An 18999-nucleotide genomic window follows, 5' to 3' on the forward strand; every position below is an offset into this window, starting at 1 on the left:
TTTTTTTTCTTGCAACTCAGACATTGACTTCTGCTGCATGTCAAGTGTGCTTTTCGTGGGCTTCCACCACCTGTCAATCATTCTGAGTCCTTAATTAGGGCTCTTCCAAGGAGACTGACATCCCAGAAGGTGATGCTTCCACATGGTTCCTCGCCCTCTTTTCCACATTAAAAAATCATGTCAGCAGACACGGTCAAAAGAGGCACTTGCTACTTCTTGGGGAGATATTTTAAAGGGCAGGTTTTCTGAGTGTGCGTAGGGGCGATGGAGTGAGCTTTGGGAATGCTGAGTCGTAGGAAGCAGGGTAGTAGAAACCTGCTGTGCTGACAAAATGGCGTCCAGAGCCCCAGTCGGGCCAACAGCAGCTAAATGTTGTTCTGCTGATTTTGTGTGGCTGAAAAGTTATAGGTGTTGCTCTGAAAAGTAATACTCAGCAAAAACAGAGCCGGACACTGCTGAAAGGGCTTCCAAGCACCAGCTGTGTCCACAGCTGCTCAACTTCCCAACTTAACTGATGAACCAGCATTCTTGTTTCGGGTGAGGATCATTCCATGTTGCCTCTGATTCGGAAAAGACAATGGGATCCAAGGGGAGGGATGTGAGCAGAAAGAAGCAAAGGGCAGAGGGGCTAGCCAGATTGGGAGAGAATGGTTTGTAGCAGGAAGAACATGATGCGAGGACTAGGAAGGGTAGCCTGCTTTGTTTCTGGAGAGCACACTGGCTACTGAAAAAGTTAAAGCATTGGATGCCACCCCAGAGGTGTGTGGTCCTTGCCCCATCAAGTCTTTTTGGAACCAAATTCAAGTGGCCCCATTTCTCTCTCCATTATGGAGAACGGGTGGATGCCAACACTCATCCCTGCTGCAGCTGGCCCCACTCAACAACTCAGGTTCCTGCATTGCTGTGACTCTGCCCCCAGATTCCAGGTGCTCCTGCTGCTCAGGCCCTGCTCTTGTGGGCAGGAGGGGAGGTCCACAGGTCTTCCTGCCTTGACATCCCAGTGGCTACTGCCTCTTTGTCACTGCCTCTGAACTTCGGACTCACACATATTTCTACCCCAAACATATTTTTCCCCAGCAAACATGACAACAGTCTCATTCAATCTTAGATGTCCTAGAATTACATCAGGATCCTCAAAAACTAGGGTGACCATAGCATTTTTGAGAATGAAGGGGCACTATTATTAGCAGGCAAAGACAACAGGCATAAACTCAGACAAACTGGATATATGTTCATTCTCTCAGAAACCAGCCACTCTAAGCTTTGAGGTTATAACCATCTCTGTGGGGAAGCAATTTTTTCTGAGCTAATGGGGGCACCACCTTGGCATACCCACTTTTCTACTTTGTGTGCTTCATCCTGAGTCCAGAAGCTCAGCATGGTTCAGCCAGATGGCAGGTGAGTTCCTACGTTCATGGAGCTCCCTCTCCTCCAGGGAATGAAAGGCCTTCACTTTCCTGTTCTTGTTCAAGAGTCAATCTCTGCTTGGGGGCCTCTGACCCCCATGGTCCCCCTTTCTCAGGACCCACCCACCCCCAGCCCTAGGCAAGGAGCTCTCTGATGAGCACTACAGCTACTGCTGGAACCACTGCCCGAGCTGCAGGCGGCCCCGATTTCTGAACGCAGGATGCATCTGCAAAGTTTGCCTCTTCTCAGTGGGACACTCGGGCCAGGGCATACACTGCGGACGTATGCATTTCTGGGTGAGTCTGATGCTTGCAGAGACAACAGGATCTGATGTTTAGATCAGAAGCTTCCAAGTCCTCTTTCTGAGAAATACAAAGAATGAGACTGAAGGGAAGAGAGTATAATCACATTCTCTACATGAAACAAAATAGCAATTTCTAAAATGATGGACATGCTAATCAGCAAAGCACCTGCCTCTAAAACTACACAGGTTTCTTTTGAAAGTCCTTTATAATTGAGGCGAGTGCACATGGTGGGGGGCAGGGGGTGGGGCAGGGACTAGTGGTGGACCTGTAGATGTTTTATAACAAGGAGAATACGAAGTCTACAAGCATTGTTTCCAGAGCTTAATGAAGTAAAAATTCAAAACTGAATTTCTGCTGTGGTTTCAGCTGTCAAAAAGTCATGTAGTTATATTAGCGAGGACCAGAAGGGAACAGAAAAAATGAAATATTCAGATTATAGGTGTGGTGGGGAGGGAGGCGAAGACGGCTTTCTCTATTTCCTTTACTCCTATTACAGCAGCTATAACATCGCAAATCATTCAATGGAATGGAGCATTCTCTAACACTAGGCACTTCAAAAAGACAAGAATTCCATTGATGAAGCAAGGATAGGTCTGACAGCAGGTGCTCATGTCCCAGATCATGGCTCAACGGGAGAACAGCATCTTTCCCATCCAAGCAAGAGCCACAGGGCAGGATAGGGTCTCAAGAAGACATCCTGACAGTGTGATCATAACCCTACCAGAGCCCCCACCCCAGGGTATGACCCAAGGCAGACCTCACCCCCACTGGTGCCCCCAGAGCCGGACCAGCATCTCCTTGTGTTTCTCCAGGCCATCATCCCAGAAGGGAGGAACTGAACCCTCATTGAACCCTTATTGCTCCATTTCCCTGTAGGATCAGGCTGAGCCATTTATGTATCTTACGTTGGAAGAAACATTTAATCAGTCAAAACTTTCTCTGGCTGAATCCCACTAAACTTGACAAGTATAATTCTCTGATCCATGCTACTGCTTGGGTCAAAATGTAGTCACTCTCTGAATGCTGGCCTTGATTTTACTTGGGGGTGAAGATGAATAGCTGAAACCTCTGTGACCTTTTCCATGTAAACCTACCTAGAATTCCGTGGGCTGGGAGAGGCTCTGTGTACTTCCGGAGACATCTATGCTTTTAGGTCCTTTAAAAATATAGATAAGAAATGACAGCTGTACCAGGTACTAAGTAAGCCATTCCATACATGATGTTTACTCTCCCCCAGGACACCATGCCCTCCATCCTCCATCTACTCCTGTGCTATGACCCATTGCTGAACTCTGGGGGAAGAAGTACAATAAATATCCCCACTTTGCAGGGGAGGAAGGAGGAGCTTGGACGAAGAAACTTGCCCAGGTCACATTCAGGATTGGGCACAAGGCCTATGGACGCCAAAGCCTGCACTCGTCAGTAAAAGGCTTCTATCACCTCGAATAAAACAAAAGACCTGTGGTCAATCATTGGAGTGTTTAAACTAGGGTTTTTTCTTTTTTTAGTTGTTTATTTTAACCTCCAGAAACTCTAGATCTGGAAGGGACCATGGGCTGATTTTTGTAGGTCTCCTTTCTTTAAAGAAAAAGCTGCCATCTTTGAACCCTTGGATCAATTCAGGTCTGAAAAAAGGAGGTATTATGATTAGCCAAGTCAGCTCCTGGGCTCAGCCTAGGAATAGTGGAGGGGTGGGGGGCAGTGGGAGGAGAGTCCCTTATCAACACAAAGGAAATATGAGAAAACTGCGCTGGGCAGCTCAAAGCCATAAGATTTGCATCTATGGTGTAGGCTGGTCCCAGAATCTCCATGAACACACCAATTTGTTATTTCTTGGGGAAGGAAAGTGATTATCTATTCCCACCACTGGAACTGCTCACCCCACGGAATCTGAGTCTATAAATAAAGCTGATCTCCTCCATCAGATGGCTAAGCCTTCATCTAGCTTGATGTATTAAATATCAACGAGGCTAAAAAAGAAGCATGAGGAAAGCTGCTGGCAATCCTCTGATTCAGTGTGTTACTCACCAGCCATGACTAGGCATCTACATGGGCCACCAAACATGATCCTACCTGAGTTATTCTGCAGCAAGGACCTAGAGGGTAGAGCCTCATGGAATCAGGATTATAGTAAAAAAAAAAGAAGTGTCTCCTCTGCAGCCCAAGGTGGTTACCTTTAATGTCATAATAATAATAGATGACAACCCTGAGAAGGTACCAAGTGTCAGACACTGCACTGCAAGCTTTACATGTGCCATCTTATTTAAAATTTATGACCGTGTGAGGTAACTGCCATTACTATTAGCATTCCCATTCTACAGATGAGAACATTAAGGCTTCTTGAAGCTGGGCTGGTGACACTGAGTTTGGCCCTCCACATCTGTTCTGTTCCCCTCCCTGCTATGCTATGTGTCCCCACGGAGACTGGCCTCTATGACAGGCCTTTTTGCCCTGTGATTACAGCTGAGTTGGGCTAATGGGAGGCAGTGGCTTGAAATGGGAAGCCAGGAGAAAAGTATGGGCGTTTCTCCCCTCGCTTCCTCCTTCCCTGCCCAGCCACTTTGGGCGGTGGCTACTTTCCTCTTCCAGGGTCACAGCTCTGTCCAGTGGGCTCCCAGCAGCACTATAGCCCTTCCCAGGGTTCCGGGAACACTGTTCCTGCCTCTTGTCCCTTCCGGCAGAAAGGTGACAACGGTTTCCTCTGTGGTTAGTCGCTGGGGGCTTTACCATCCCTCACTGGTTCCCTTAACCTTTCTACACCCCTGAAAATAATCCTTGTTAAACTCTTCACTTAAATTCCCTGAGTGTGCCATCTCATTCCTGCCAGGACCCTGGCTGAGGCAGAAACTGAATTTCTTGCTCAAGCTAGCATAACTAAATATGGTAAAGCTGGGATTAGGAATCTTGGCAGTCTGACTCCAGAACTCACATTTTATACCACTATCTCCCCCAGTTAAACACCAGATAAAGCCACCAATGACAGGGAAGGGAGCCCAGCTCCTGATTTCAAATCCTCGGCGCTTTCCCAGATGCTGCCCCTTAGGCAAACATGGTTCATAATCAAGGCTATGTCCTAGACCCCACTTTCACCACAGACTGTCAGTCACCCCTACTTTCCCTGGAATGGTCAGGGCCACAGTGAGAATGACCTAGCCAGAGCTTAGCAGGGGAAGCCTTTCTCTTAGCCACGCTACACCCATTCTCTCGAGTCATCAGCAGCCAGCCAAATTCATGGCCCTGTGGATCTAGGTGAGGCTACTGAACTCTGCCGGCCTCTCTGCTGTATTCCCCTTCCAAACCCTGGGGACATCCAAATCACCACCAGGGACTTGGTGGGTTCCCCTTCTCTCCCTATTTGACTCCCTCTTTAGCTGAAATGACTCCCTTTCTGCCTCCACTCTCAACCCATATCCCAGAATGTGTTCTGGGTCACATTAACCCCAACATGCAACTTAGTTTTATGCTCAATTTCACACTTTTTCATAGGGCCTGTGTATATATATTTTTTTTTAATTTTTTTTTTATTGGTGTTCAATTTACTAACATACAGAATAACACCCAGTGCCCGTCACCCATTCACTCCCACCCCCCGCCCTCCTCCCCTTCTACCACCCCTAGTTCGTTTCCCAGAGTTAGCAGTCTTTATGTTCTGTCTCCCTTTCTGATATTTCCCACACATTTCTTCTCCCTTCCCTTATTTTCCCTTTCACTATTATTTATATTCCCCAAATGAATGAGAACATATAATGTTTGTCCTTCTCTGACTGACTTACTTCACTCAGCATAATACCCTCCAGTTCCATCCACGTTGAAGCAAATGGTGGGTATTTGTCATTTCTAATAGCTGAGTAATATTCCATTGTATACATAAACCACATCTTCTTTATCCATTCATCTTTCGTTGGACACCGAGGCTCCTTCCACAGTTTGGCTATCGTGGCCATTGCTGCTAGAAACATCGGGGTGCATGTGACCCGGCGTTTCATTGCATTTGTATCTTTGGGGTAAATCCCCAACAGTGCAATTGCTGGGTCGTAGGGCAGGTATATTTTTAACTCTTTGAGGAACCTCCACACAGTTTTCCAGAGTGGCTGCACCAGTTCACATTCCCACCAACAGTGTAAGAGGGTTCCCTTTTCTCCGCATCCTCTTCAACATTTGTTGTTTCCTGCCTTGTTAATTTTCCCCATTCTCACTGGTGTGAGGTGGTATCTCATTGTAGTTTTCATTTGTATTTCCCTGATGGCAAGTGATGCAGAGCATTTTCTCATATGCATGTTGGCCATGTCTATGTCTTCCTCTGTGAGATTTCTGTTCATGTCTTTTGCCCATTTCATGATTGGATTGTTTGTTTCTTTGGTGTTGAGTTTAATAAGTTCTTTATAGATCTTGGAAACTAGCCCTTTATCTGATATGTCATTTGCAAATATATTCTCCCATTCTGTAGGTTGTCTTTGAGTTTTGTTGACTGTATCCTTTGCTGTGCAAAAGCTTCTTATCTTGATGAAGTCCCAATAGTTCATTTTTGCTTTTGTTTCTTTTGCCTTCGTGGATGTATCTTGCAAGAAGTTACTATGGCCGAGTTCAAAAAGGGTGTTGCCTGTGTTCTTCTCTAGGATTTTGATGGAATCTTGTCTCACATTTAGATCTTTCATCCATTTTGAGTTTATCTTTGTGTATGGTGAAAGAGAGTGGTCTAGTTTCATTCTTCTGCATGTGGAAGTCCAATTTTCCCAGCACCATTTATTGAAGAGACTGTCTTTCTTCCAATGGATAGTCTTTCCTCCTTTATCGAATATTAGTTGCCCATAAAGTTCAGGGTCCACTTCTGGATTCTCTATTCTGTTCCACTGATCTATGTGTCTGTTTTTGTGCCAGTACCACACTGTCTTGATGACCACAGCTTTGTAGTACAACTTGAAATCTGGCATTGTGATGCCCCCAGATATGGTTTTCTTTTTTAAAATTCCCCTGGCTATTCGGGGTCTTTTCTGATTCCACACAAATCTTAAAATAATTTGTTCTAACTCTCTGAAGAAAGTCCATGGTATTTTGATAGGGATTGCATTAAACGTGTATATTGCCCTGGGTAACATTGACATTTTCACAATATTAATTCTGCCAATCCATGAGCATGGAATATTTTTCCATCTTTTTGTGTCTTCCTCAATTTCTTTCAGAAGTGTTCTATAGTTTTGAGGGTATAGATCCTTTACATCTTTGGTGAGGTTTATTCCTAGGTATCTTATGCTTTTGGGTGCAATTGTAAATGGGATTGACTCCTTAATTTCTCTTTCTTCAGTCTCATTGTTAGTGTATAGAAATGCCACTGACTTCTGGGCATTGATTTTGTATCCTGCCACGCTACCAAATTGCTGTATGAGTTCTAGCAATCTTGGGGTGGAGACTTTTGGGTTTTCTATGTAGAGTATCATGTCATCGGCGAAGAGGGAGAGTTTGACTTCTTCTTTGCCAATTTGAATGCCTTTAATGTCTTTTTGTTGTCTGATTGCTGAGGCTAGGACTTCCAGTACTATGTTGAATAGCAGTGGTGAGAGTGGACATCCCTGTCTTGTTCCTGATCTTAGGGGAAAGGCTCCCAGTGCTTCCCCATTGAGAATGATATTTGCTGTGGGCTTTTCGTAGATGGCTTTTAAGATGTCGAGGAATGTTCCCTCTATCCCTACACTCTGAAGAGTTTTGATCAGGAATGGATGCTGTATTTTGTCAAATGCTTTCTCTGCATCCAATGAGAGGATCATATGGTTCTTGGTTTTTCTCTTGCTGATATGATGAATCACATTGATTGTTTTACGGGTGTTGAACCAGCCTTGTGTCCCAGGGATAAATCCTACTTGGTCATGGTGAATAATTTTCTTAATGTACTGTTGGATCCTATTGGCCAGTATCTTGTTGAGAATTTTTGCATCCATGTTCATCAGGGATATTGGTCTGTAATTCTCCTTTTTGGCGGGGTCTTTGTCTGGCTTTGGAATTAAGGTGATGCTGGCTTCATAGAACGAATTTGGAAGTACTCCATCTCTTTCTATCTTTCCAAACAGCTTTAGGAGAATAGGTATGATTTCTTCTTTAAACGTTTGATAAAATTCTCCTGGGAAGCCATCTGGCCCTGGACTCTTGTGTCTTGGGAGGTTTTTGATGACTGCTTCAATTTCCTCCCTGGTTATTGGCCTGTTCAGGTTTTCTATTTCTTCCTGTTCCAGTTTTGGTAGTTTGTGGCTTTCCAGGAATGCGTCCATTTCTTCTAGATTGCTTAATTTATTGGCGTATAGCTGTTCATAATATGTTTTTAAAATCGTTTGTATTTCCTTGGTGTTGGTAGTGATCTCTCCTTTCTCATTCATGATTTTATTAATTTGAGTCTTCTCTCTCTTCTTTTTAATAAGGCTGGCTAATGGTTTATCTATCTTATTAATTCTTTCAAAGAACCAACTCCTGGTTCTGTTGATCTGTTCCACAGTTCTTCTGGTCTCGATTTCGTTGAGTTCTGCTCGAATCTTTATTAACTCCCTTCTTCTCTTGGGTGTAGGATCTATTTGCTGTTTTTTCTCTAGCTCCTTTATGTGTAAGGTTAGCTTTTGTATTTGAGTTCTTTCCAGTTTTTGAATGGATGCTTGTATTGCGATGTATTTCCCCCTTAGGACTGCTTTTGCTGCATCCCAAAGATTTTGAACGGTTGTATCTTCATTCTCATTAGTTTCCATGAATCTTTTTAATTCTTCCTTAATTTCCTGGTTGACCCTTTTATCTTTTAGCAGGATGGTCCTTAACCTCCATGTGTTTGAGGTCCTTCCAAACTTCTTGTTGTGATTTAGTTCTAATTTCAAGGCATTATGGTCCGAGAATATGCAGGGGACAATCCCGATCTTTTGGTATCGGTTCAGACCCGATTTGTGACCCAATATGTGGTCTATTCTGGAGAAAGTTCCATGTGCGCTTGAGAAGAATGTGTATTCGGTTGAGTTTGGATGTAAAGTTCTGTAGATATCTGTGAAATCCATCTGGTCCAGTGTATCATTTAAAGCTCTCGTTTCTTTGGAGATGTTTTGCTTAGAAGACCTATCGAGTATAGAAAGAGCTAGATTGAAGTCACCAAGTATAAGTGTATTATTATCTAAGTATTTCTTCACTTTGGTTAATAATTGATTTATATATTTGGCAGCTCCCACATTCGGAGCATATATATTGAGGATTGTTAAGTCCTCTTGTTGAATAGATCCTTTAAGTATGATATAGTGTCCCTCTTCATCTCTCACTACAGTCTTTGGGGTAAATTTTAGTTTATCTGATATAAGGATGGCTACCCCTGCTTTCTTTTGAGGACCATTCGAATGGTAAATGGTTCTCCAACCTTTTATTTTCAGGCTGTAGGTGTCCTTCTGTCTAAAATGAGTCTCTTGTAGACAGCAAATAGATGGGTCCTGCTTTTTTATCCAGTCTGAAACCCTGCGCCTTTTGATGGGGTCATTAAGCCCATTCACATTGAGAGTTACTATTGAGAGATATGAGTTTAGTGTCATCATGATATCTATTCAGTCTTTGTTTTTGTGGACTGTTCCACTGAACTTCTTCTTAAAGGGGAATTTTAAGAGTCCCCCTTAAAATTTCTTGCAGAGCTGGTTTGGAGGTCACATATTCTTTTAGTTGCTGCCTGTCTTGGAAGCTCTTTATCTCTCCTTCCATTTTGAATGAGAGCCTTGCTGGATAAAGTATTCTTGGTTGCATGTTCTTCTCCTTTAGGACCCTGAATATATCCTGCCAGCCCTTTCTGGCCTGCCAGGTCTCTGTGGAGAGGTCTGCTGTTACCCTAATACTCCTCCCCATAAAAGTCAGGGATTTCTTGTCTCTTGCTGCTTTAAGGATCTTCTCCTTATCTTTGGAATTTGCAAGCTTCACAATTAAATGTCGAGGTGTTGAACGGTTTTTATTGATTTTAGGGGGGGATCTCTCTATTTCCTGGATCTGAATGCCTGTTTCCCTTCTCAGATTAGGAAAGTTTTCAGCTAGAATTTGTTCAAATACATATTCTGGCCCTCTGTCCCTTTCGGCGCCCTCGGGAACCCCAATTAAACGTAGGTTTTTCTTCCTCAGGCTGTCGTTTATTTCCCTTAATCTATCTTCATGGTCTTTTAATTGTTTGTCTCTTTTTTCCTCAGTTTCCCTCTTTGCTATCAACTTGTCTTCTAGGTCACTCACTCGTTCTTCCACCTCGTTAACCCTCGTCGTTAGGACTTCTAGTTTGGATTGCATCTCATTCAATTGATTTTTAATTTCTGCCTGATTAGCTCTAAATTCTGCAGTCATGAAGTCTCTTGAGTCCTTTATACTTTTTTCTAGAGCCACCAGTAGCTGTATAATAGTGCTTCTGAATTGGCTTTCTGACATTGAATTGTAATCCAGATTTTGTAACTCTGTGGGAGAGAGGACTGTTTCTGATTCTTTCTTTTGAGGTGAGGTTTTCCTTCTAGTCATTTTGCTCAGTGCAGAGTGGCCAAAAGCAAATTGTATTGGGAAAAAGAGAAAAAGAGAGGAGAGAAAGAAGGAAAGAAAAGAGAAAGAGAAAAAAAAAGGGAAGAAAAGAAAAAAAAACGAGAAAAAAAAAGAAGAAGAAAAAGAGAAAGAAAAAGAAAGGAGAAAAAAAGGGGGGTGGGGTAAGGAAACAAATCAAAAAGCAAAACAAAACAAAAACAAAAACAAAAAAAAAAAAAAGAACCACAGGGGAGTATCTTCTGATTCTGTGTTCTTTAAGTCCCTTGGCTTCTCCTGGAAGTTGTCAGTCTAGCTGGTGTTCTGGGGGAGGGGCCTGTTGTGCTGATTTTCAGGTGTTAGCAGTTGGGGGAGCTGCTCTGCCCCTGCCTGGTGCAGGGCTCAGTGGGGGTTGTTTACCCCGTGAGGCCCCAGGAGCTACAGCCCTAGTGGCGGGGCAGCTCTGGACACCTGGATTCAGCTCTGGCAGGAACTCCGTCTGCAGGGCCTGGAGGCTCCGGGGCGGGGCCGCTGATCTGCTCAGCTGGGGCAGGAGCGTCCTTGCTGTCCTGGGCCCTCCCGGCCTCTGCCTGTCCCGGGGGAGGCGGGATCCTGGGCTGTGTCCCGGCGCCCTGTGCTCCGGAGCCTGCGCTGGTGGATTCGCGCTCCCGGGCCGCGCAGCCCCCTCCGCGGAGCCGCCGCCCGAGCCCCTCCGAGCTGCTCCTGGAACCGCGCAGCCCCCTCCGCACGGAGCCTCTTCCTCTGCCCGAGCCCCTCCGAGCTGCTCCCGGGGCCGCGCAGCCCCCTCCGCGGAGCCGCCCCCGAGCCCCCCCGAGCTGCTCCGGGTCCCGCCGTGCGCGCTGCAGCCCTTAGGGAGCTCGGCGCACTCTTCTGGGCGCGCAGTTGCTCTGTTACTGTCTCAGGGAACCCGAGGGCATCCCCGCCCTCCTGGGTCCTGCTCCAACTCCCCGCGAGCCCCTTTCCGCCCGGGAAGGTCAGTGCAGCTCCTGCTCCTCCGGGACGGGGCTCTCCTGTCCTGGGGACACTCGCCCCGGCCTCAGCCCGGCTCCTCGCGGGGCCCCTCCCCGTTGGAGGCCTTTGTTTCTTTACTTCTTTTTCCCCGTCTTCCTACCTTGATAGAAGCGCGAACTCTTCTCACTGTTGCATTCCAGCTGGTCTCTCTTTAAATCTCAGGCCGAATTCATAGATTTTCAGGATAATTTGAAGGTTTTCTAGGTAGTTTGGTGGAGACAGGTGATTTGGGGACCCTACTCTTCCGCCATCTTGCTCCTCCCCCGGGCCTGTGTATATTTAGTAGACTTTTCAGTGAAGCAATGCAAACAACTTCAATCAAACCTTAAACATCCTTATCTTTTGTTTTTAAGATTTTTATTTATTTACTTATGAGAGACACAGAGAGAGAGAGGCAGAGACACAGGCTGAGGGAGAACCAGGCTCCCGTGGGGACTGTGATGCAGAACTCGACCCCGGGACTCCAGGATTGTGCTCTGGGCTGAAGGCAGGCGCAAAAACGCTGAGCCAGGGAGAAGATATTTGCAAATGACATATCAGATAAAGGGCTAGTTTCCAAAATCTATAAAGAACTTATTAAACTCAACACCAAAGAAACAAACAATCCAATCATGAAATGGGCAAAAGACAAGAGAAATCTCACAGAGGAAGGCATAGACATGGCCAACATGCACATGAGAAAATGCTCTGCATCACTTGTCATCAGGGAAATACAAATCAAAACCACAATGAGATACCACCTCACACCAGTGAGAATGGGGCAAATTAACAACAAATGGAAGAGAAAACCACAAATGTTGGAGAGGATGCGGAGAAAAGGGAACCCTCTTGCACTGTTGGTGGGAATGTGAACTGGTGCAGCCACTCTGGAAAACTGTGTGGAGGTTCCTCAGTTAAAAATATACCTGCCCTACGACCCAGCAATTGCACTGTTGGGGATTTACCCCAAAGATACAGATGCAATGAAACGCCGGGACACCTGCACCCCGATGTTTATAGCAGCAATGGCCACAATAGCCAAATGGTGGAAGGAGCCTCGGTGTCCAACGAAAGATGAATGGATAAAGAAGATGTGGTTTATGTATACAATGGAATATTCCTCAGCTATTAGAAATGACAATTACCCACCATTTGCTTCGACGTGGATGGAACTGGAGGGTATTATGCTGAGTGAAGTAAGTCAATCAGAGAAGGACAAACAGTGTATGTTCTCATTCATTTGGGGAATATAAATAATAGTGAAAGGGAATATAAGGGAAGGGAGAAGAAATGTGTGGGAAATATCAGAAAGAGAGACAGAACATAAAGACTCCTAACTCTGGGAAATGAACTAGGGGTGGTGGAAGGGGAGGAGGGCGGGGGGTGGGGGTGAATGGGTGACGGGCACTGAGGGGGACACTTGACGGGATGAGCACTGAGTATTATTCTGTATGTTGGTAAATTGAACACCAACAAAAAATTAATTTATTTAAAAAAAAAAAAAACGCTGAGCCACTCAGGCGTCCCAAACCTCCTTATCTTTAAAGAAACTTTGGACACTCTAGTATCATCGATTTGTCACTGGGTGCTTCTCCCCACTCACAAACTGGCTTGCCACTGTCTTGCCGTCTTCTCTCTTCCCTTTCTTTGTCCTCTTCTTCTCAAGAATAAAAAGCAAAGTTGGCAGTTTAATTGTCTTCTTTCTTTTTTTTTAACAATTTATTTATTTCCTTATTTATTTATTTTTTAACTAACCTCTATGCCCAACATAGGGCTCAAAAACAGGACTCTGAGATCAAGAGTTACACACCCTATCGACTGAGCCAGCCAGGCACCCCTGTCTTCTTTCTTGCTTTGGCTCTTGCACCCTCTTCAACACAAAGCAGTTTTTCAATGCATTCTCTTTAACAAAACTCCCCCCATAAGAAAAATTCTGGGAGCAGCTACTAAGTCAGTAGTCACTTCATCACCTCTCAAGGTAGATAGACCCTCTATAGTGCAATCAGAAGCCACCTCCCCTGCACTGTGCAGACTAGAAGTTTGGAGACAGATGTGATTGATTTCACTTTGAGCAAAGAGAGTGAATTGTGAAGGCATCTGAGGGTGAAAAACACCAGAGAGGCTGGTAGAAAGCAGAGAGCCCAGAATTCAGCCCAGCAACCTTGTGGGGGCCTATTTCTTCCACCAACTAGCTGTGGAATAAGGCCAGCTAGGCCCTCTTTCAAGATTTCATTCCTGCCAAATTTGAGAAGTATCTACTAAATCAGTGGTTCTCAAAGTGTGGTTCTAAGACCAGCAGCATCAGCAGCAAATGCAACTTGCTAGAAATGCAAGTTCCCAGGCCCCACCCAGACCTCCTGGATCAGAGAGCCAGAGGGTAGGACTCAGTCATTGGTCATCGAAGAAGCCGTCCAGGTGATTCTAATTCACACTAAAGTTTAAGAACTGTTGTTCTCTCTCTTTTTTAAAAAAAAAAAGATTTTATTTATTTATTCATGAGAGACACATACACACAGAGAGGCAGAGACACAGGCAGAGGGAGAAGCAGGCACCATGCTGGGAGCCTTAATCCCAGGACTCCAGGATCAAGCCCTGGGCCGAAGGCAGGTGCTAAACCACTGAGCCATCCAGGGATCCCAAGAATTGTTGTTCTCAAATATTGTTCTCAAGCTGTTCTCTCACAAGCCTCCCTGTATGGTGCCCTTTGGTGACTAGTCCCCCCACACACACACATCCGCAGATTGTCCAGAGCCCTCAGACTCTCTTTATTCCCCTTCTCTGAAACACAGCAAGTTTTTAAGACATTTGTACCTATTCTGCCCTCTGCCTCAAATGCCCTTCCTAGTGGCTTCTTCCCCTCTCTCAGGTGACCTCACCATATAGAACAAGGGCCTCCTAACATTCTTTATCCCAGCACACTATGTATTTCCTTTATAATATCAATTATCTATTATCATTTCATTTGCATAGTTGGTCTCTCTTTTTCTCCCTAAAATGTGAGCCCATGAAGCAAGGACCATATCTATCTTATTTGCTATCTTCCCCAGAACTTCACAGGGTGCCAGCATGACCAGCACTATCCAACAGAACTTTCTGTAATGGTGGAAATATTCTATGTCCACTCTGTCCAATATGGTAAACCACTAGACACTAGACACTAGACAGGTGGTTACTTAGGCATTTGAATAAGGCTAGTATGACTAAAAAACTGAATTTTAATTTTTAATTTAATTTTAATTAATTTAAAATTCAATAGCCATGTGCAGCTACTTCCTACCCCAGTGAACAGCTCTAGGCACTTAAAAAATAAAAGTGTATCAAACAGATGAATGAATCTCTTATCAAAAGCACTAAGAATATTATTTTTAAAAATTCTGTCATTGATTTGTAAAAATATTTTCATTGACTCTGATTCATGCAACTACCTTATCTGCTAAAAATCTGTGATCTGTGCTAGTTTAGGTAGAAACTGTCTTCTTCATTTCAATGAAATTATTTTCTAGTTATCATCAGCAATCTGGTAGAAACTTTTGGATGGGAGTGAGAAGTAAAAGGTAGAAACTAGGCATGTTAAATTGGTTTTGAAGGTATAATTGAGTCATTCCTTTCCTAAGAGCTTTGGGGTGAAGAAGCAGAAGGAAGCATCAGCCATCTCTTTCTACCTTTGATGAACTCTTGTTTACATCCCCGCCAAGGTTGCATATAAACTCCAGAACTGCTGCGGATAGAGGAAACTGGGTCTCCTCTTTGGTAGAGGAAATACGGTAAGGTGGAATGGAAAGGATACTATCAAAAGTACTGGATTACAACACATCTTAGAAAGCCACCTAACCTCTCGAGCCTCCACTTCCTGCTCTATAAAATGGAGACAATAGTGCCTACCTCACAGAGCTAAATATGTCATATTCTTGGTGCACAGAATGCCTTCGTTCCCCTCTTTCATGGCCAAAAATGTAACAAGTCCCAGGAGAAATCTATGTGCTGGAAAGGTTGTTTTCTCTCTCTGAAATACTCCCACCCTCTGTAGGTTTTGAACATAGTCAGCCTTCAACTAACCTTATCCTAACCCTGTTTTGCATGTTCCTTCATCTTCAAGACTCAGGTATATAATTTTACACCTTGGGGAATATTCATCATTATTTCGATTGATAGTAGGTGGTTGGAAATACCATAAAATCCCCTTTGTCAGATGTCCTGGAATACAGCCATAGCCCAAACTTCCTTTTCTTGAAAATAAAGGAGTTAGGCTAAAAATGAGATCCAAGGATGATTTCAGCTCTAAAATTGCTATATCCTCTGGTTACAGAGTTTCTAACGAGGAAGCATGTGGCCTAAATGCGTCATTTTCATTATTAGAGATATAGTAGTAAATGGGCTCTGATATCCTGAAATACTCCTGCAGTGTAAGAGCAGGTCAGTTTCTTCCCTTGCTTTGTGCCCACAACTTGTCTATTTACCCTCTCACTGACTTCATTTGGGCTCTTCCAAAAACAGAACCTGAGACAAAGACTTAAATGAAGTGGTTTGAGGGATTATAAGGGAAAGGAGGGGAAACTGAGTGAGGAAAAATTAGGGAGACAAACCATGAGAGACTTCTAACTGGGAAACAAGGGGTTGCAGAAGGGAAGGTGAGTGTGGGAATGGGGTAACTGGGTGACAGGCACTAAGAAGGGTACTTGATGGGATGAGCACTGGGTATTATACTATACGTTGGCAAAATGAATTTAAATTGTAAAAAAATGAAGCAGTTTTTTTGGAAATGTGATATCAGGAAATAGGCATATAAGGCAGAGAAGGATTATCAGTAAAAAGATAGGATTATTAAGAATGTGTTAACAGTTTGGTCATTGTTGCAGGTGACTAGAAGCCTCTCCCACCAGGTCTCCAAGGAGCCCTGAAAATTGCAACTCCAAAAGAGGAAAACATTTATCTATCAACCCTCCTCCCCACTGGCCAAAGGTGGCCCCACAGATGACAACTCCCTCATGTGTGACTTGCACATGCCTGAGCATGGATCTGGTTCCCAAGGTGTGGTGCCAGGATACTCCAGCATCAGATAAATGAGAGTGGCACAAGGCTTGTTCCTATCAAGTTGTACCCATACAAAGCTGATTAAAGCCTGTACAGGCCCGGTCACCACAGAAGAGGCATGAGCAGGAAGATCTGGAGTGTTGCACACAAGGTGTCGGATACAATTCATTTCCGACACCTGTTTGTCCCTCTCTTTAAATTCACTCTCTCATAGTCCCCTTCAAGCCGGCAATCTTGCAGCTTGCAATAATCTCTGCAAAAATGGTTGCTGCTGTTTCATCTCCCTTCTCCGTCTCCCATCTAGATTCCTCTCACTGTTGGCCAGCATCCTAGCTGGTCTAGGTTGCTCGCTTGGAGGATGACCTTGAATATGAGCATTCCAGCACAATACACAGATGAATCTCCTAAAACACTGTCATAGAGGCATTTCTGGCTTTCACAAGATTCCTTGTGTTGATAATTGACTCACCTGATTCAACCACTTTCCTCATTTTCTTTTTTCAAAGCTTCCCATGCAGTCTAAAAACACCAGCCAACTCAATCCTGGAGTTACAATTACCTTAGTTCCCATAATGCTTAAGGACCACAGCCACCACACAACCCAATACTTTGCCTACTGCTAGCACCCCATCCCAATCCACCACAGGTAAGAGTCTTAGTCACTGAGATGCTGCTGGCCAGGTATCACCACTCCACCTACCACCATAAGAGGGTCCTTATTATCTCTATCTGGTAAGGGATCACACTCCAAAATTTCAGTCCCAACTATTGCAGCAGAGCCTGAGACAAAGTCTCACATGCAGGTGGCTGCAAAATAGAGAAGGAAGAAAGACAATACAAGGATGAGTTCTCAAGGCACACTGCAATGGACAACCCAGTGCTCCATCCTAAGAGACATTCCAAGGAGTCCTCATTAATGAATCGGAGAACCAGCCATATGAGCAACAAATGGTGGGAGATTTTACCCATCAGTCTCCATCCCCATTGGCTAAGGCGTACTGGATTTAGCTCCCCTGCATTTCCAGGCTGTAGTGGTGAGTGCAGAGCAAGGACCCACAGCAACCCATACCATGATACCAGAGCAAACCGGGACAGAAAGAGAGGTAGGTGGTACTTGCCAGAAATGAGGTACTGTCCACCTGCACCCTCACACACTGGTAGAAGCCTGTGTAGTACTGATTGCTGCTGCAGTGGCTGAAATAAAAACTAGGATTTGGAGTGACACAAGGAGGGTTTGATACACTCCCTCCAAGACACCCTTACTATGATCCTGTTTGCCCACATGCAACCCTGTTTTGCTGATTGTCCAATCATAATTATTAAGTGTCCCCTTTTGGGGCATCTGGGAGGCTCAGTTAAGTGTCTGCCTTCAGTTCAGGTCCTGGGATCCAGCCCCACTCCCTGAGCTCCCTGCTCAGGGGGGAGGTGGGGTGGTGGTGTCTGCTTCTCCCTCTCTCTCTCTGCCCCTCTCCACTGTTCTTGCTCTCACTCTCTTTCAAATAAATAAAATATTTTAAGAAATATAGTGTCCCCTTTGCTCTCAGATGTGTCCCAGTTCAGATCATACAGATCACTTTGCTCTCTCTTTCTCTCTCTCTCTCTCTCTCTCACAAACACACATACACACACACCCTTTGAGAAGCACACACCCAAAAATTCCCACCAGAATTATATTTTCATAGTTGTTCTTTCGTATTTTTCTACTGTCCTCTGAAGAAATGTTTCTGGAGAGAATGCACTTTGTCTCTATTGAGGCAAATGAAGAGTGAACCTAAAGAAACTACCTTCTACTAATTCTTTAGCCAAAGAATAGACCCTATGCCACACAAATCTTATTTTAATATACTTAATTTAATGAAGTAATGTATTGCACAAGTGCAATCTGAACAATAATTCTCTTTTGTGTTAAAAAATCATATTAAGCAATGCCGAATACCATAACTATATGTGAAAGCCTTGTGGATCTAGAAACCAAGAGTATATGGATATAGCATACTCTCAATTTTTAAAATGGGGCTGTTATTATAGGACACATTTTCTCATGACATTGCATAAGTCTCATATCACAAATATCCTTTTTGTTATTTCAGAACCAAATGTAAGTATTTGTAAAATATAAAATTATTTTAAGTCACTGTGATAAATTTGAATTCACCACTAAAGAATCACAAACCATTTCTCCAATAAATGATAGAAGATAACTCCAAACAATTTTGAATAAGCGAATCGTCTGTTGAGCACTATCTATTGAAGCAAGGTGTTTATATTGGTATATGAAGGTATTCTTTCAATGATTTCTGGATATAATTCAATATGTAGTCTTCTTCTCTCTGGGCCCCTCATCTTGGAGCCCTTGGGAGATGGATTATCTGCCTTGTATGGACTGAATGTTTGTGTGTTCCCCTCAAAATGAATATGTTGAATCTCTTACTCCCAGTGTGATGGTATTAGGAAGTGAGGCCTTAACAAAGTAATTAGGTTTCAACTAGGCCATAAAGGTGGAGCGCCTATGATGGGACTAGTGCCCCTATCAGAAAAAGAGACACTGGAGCTCTCTCTCTTTACCATAAGAGGATACAGCAAGAAGGCAGCCATTTGCAAGCCAGAAAGAGGGTTCTCACCAGAACCCAACCTTGCTGGTATCCACATTGGATGTGTGCTGGACCTCACAGCCTCTAGAATTGTGGGAAATAAATGTTGCTGTTTAAGCCAACATTTTGTTATAGCAGCCCCAAACTGACAGGCATTATCCCAAAGC

The 18999-nt window shown here is 44.1% G+C and overlaps 1 protein-coding gene across 1 annotated transcript in view; it reads right to left on the bottom strand.

The window, feature by feature from the left end:
• The window catches only part of LOC112656859 (putative protein FAM10A4), a 36116-nt gene that overhangs the window by 11852 nt on the left and 5265 nt on the right, over nt 1-18999 (bottom strand). Inside the window, exons 2-3 of the mRNA XM_049113222.1 lie at nt 2807-2868; nt 1337-1769 (exon numbers count right to left, since the gene is read on the bottom strand). The gene's annotated coding sequence lies outside the window, so the exon portion shown is untranslated. The remainder of the gene's footprint in view (nt 1-1336; nt 1770-2806; nt 2869-18999) is intronic.

The sequence above is a fragment of the Canis lupus genome, chromosome 8, assembly GCF_003254725.2.
Source record: "Canis lupus dingo isolate Sandy chromosome 8, ASM325472v2, whole genome shotgun sequence".
In the NCBI taxonomy this organism is placed as follows: Eukaryota; Metazoa; Chordata; class Mammalia; order Carnivora; family Canidae; genus Canis; species Canis lupus.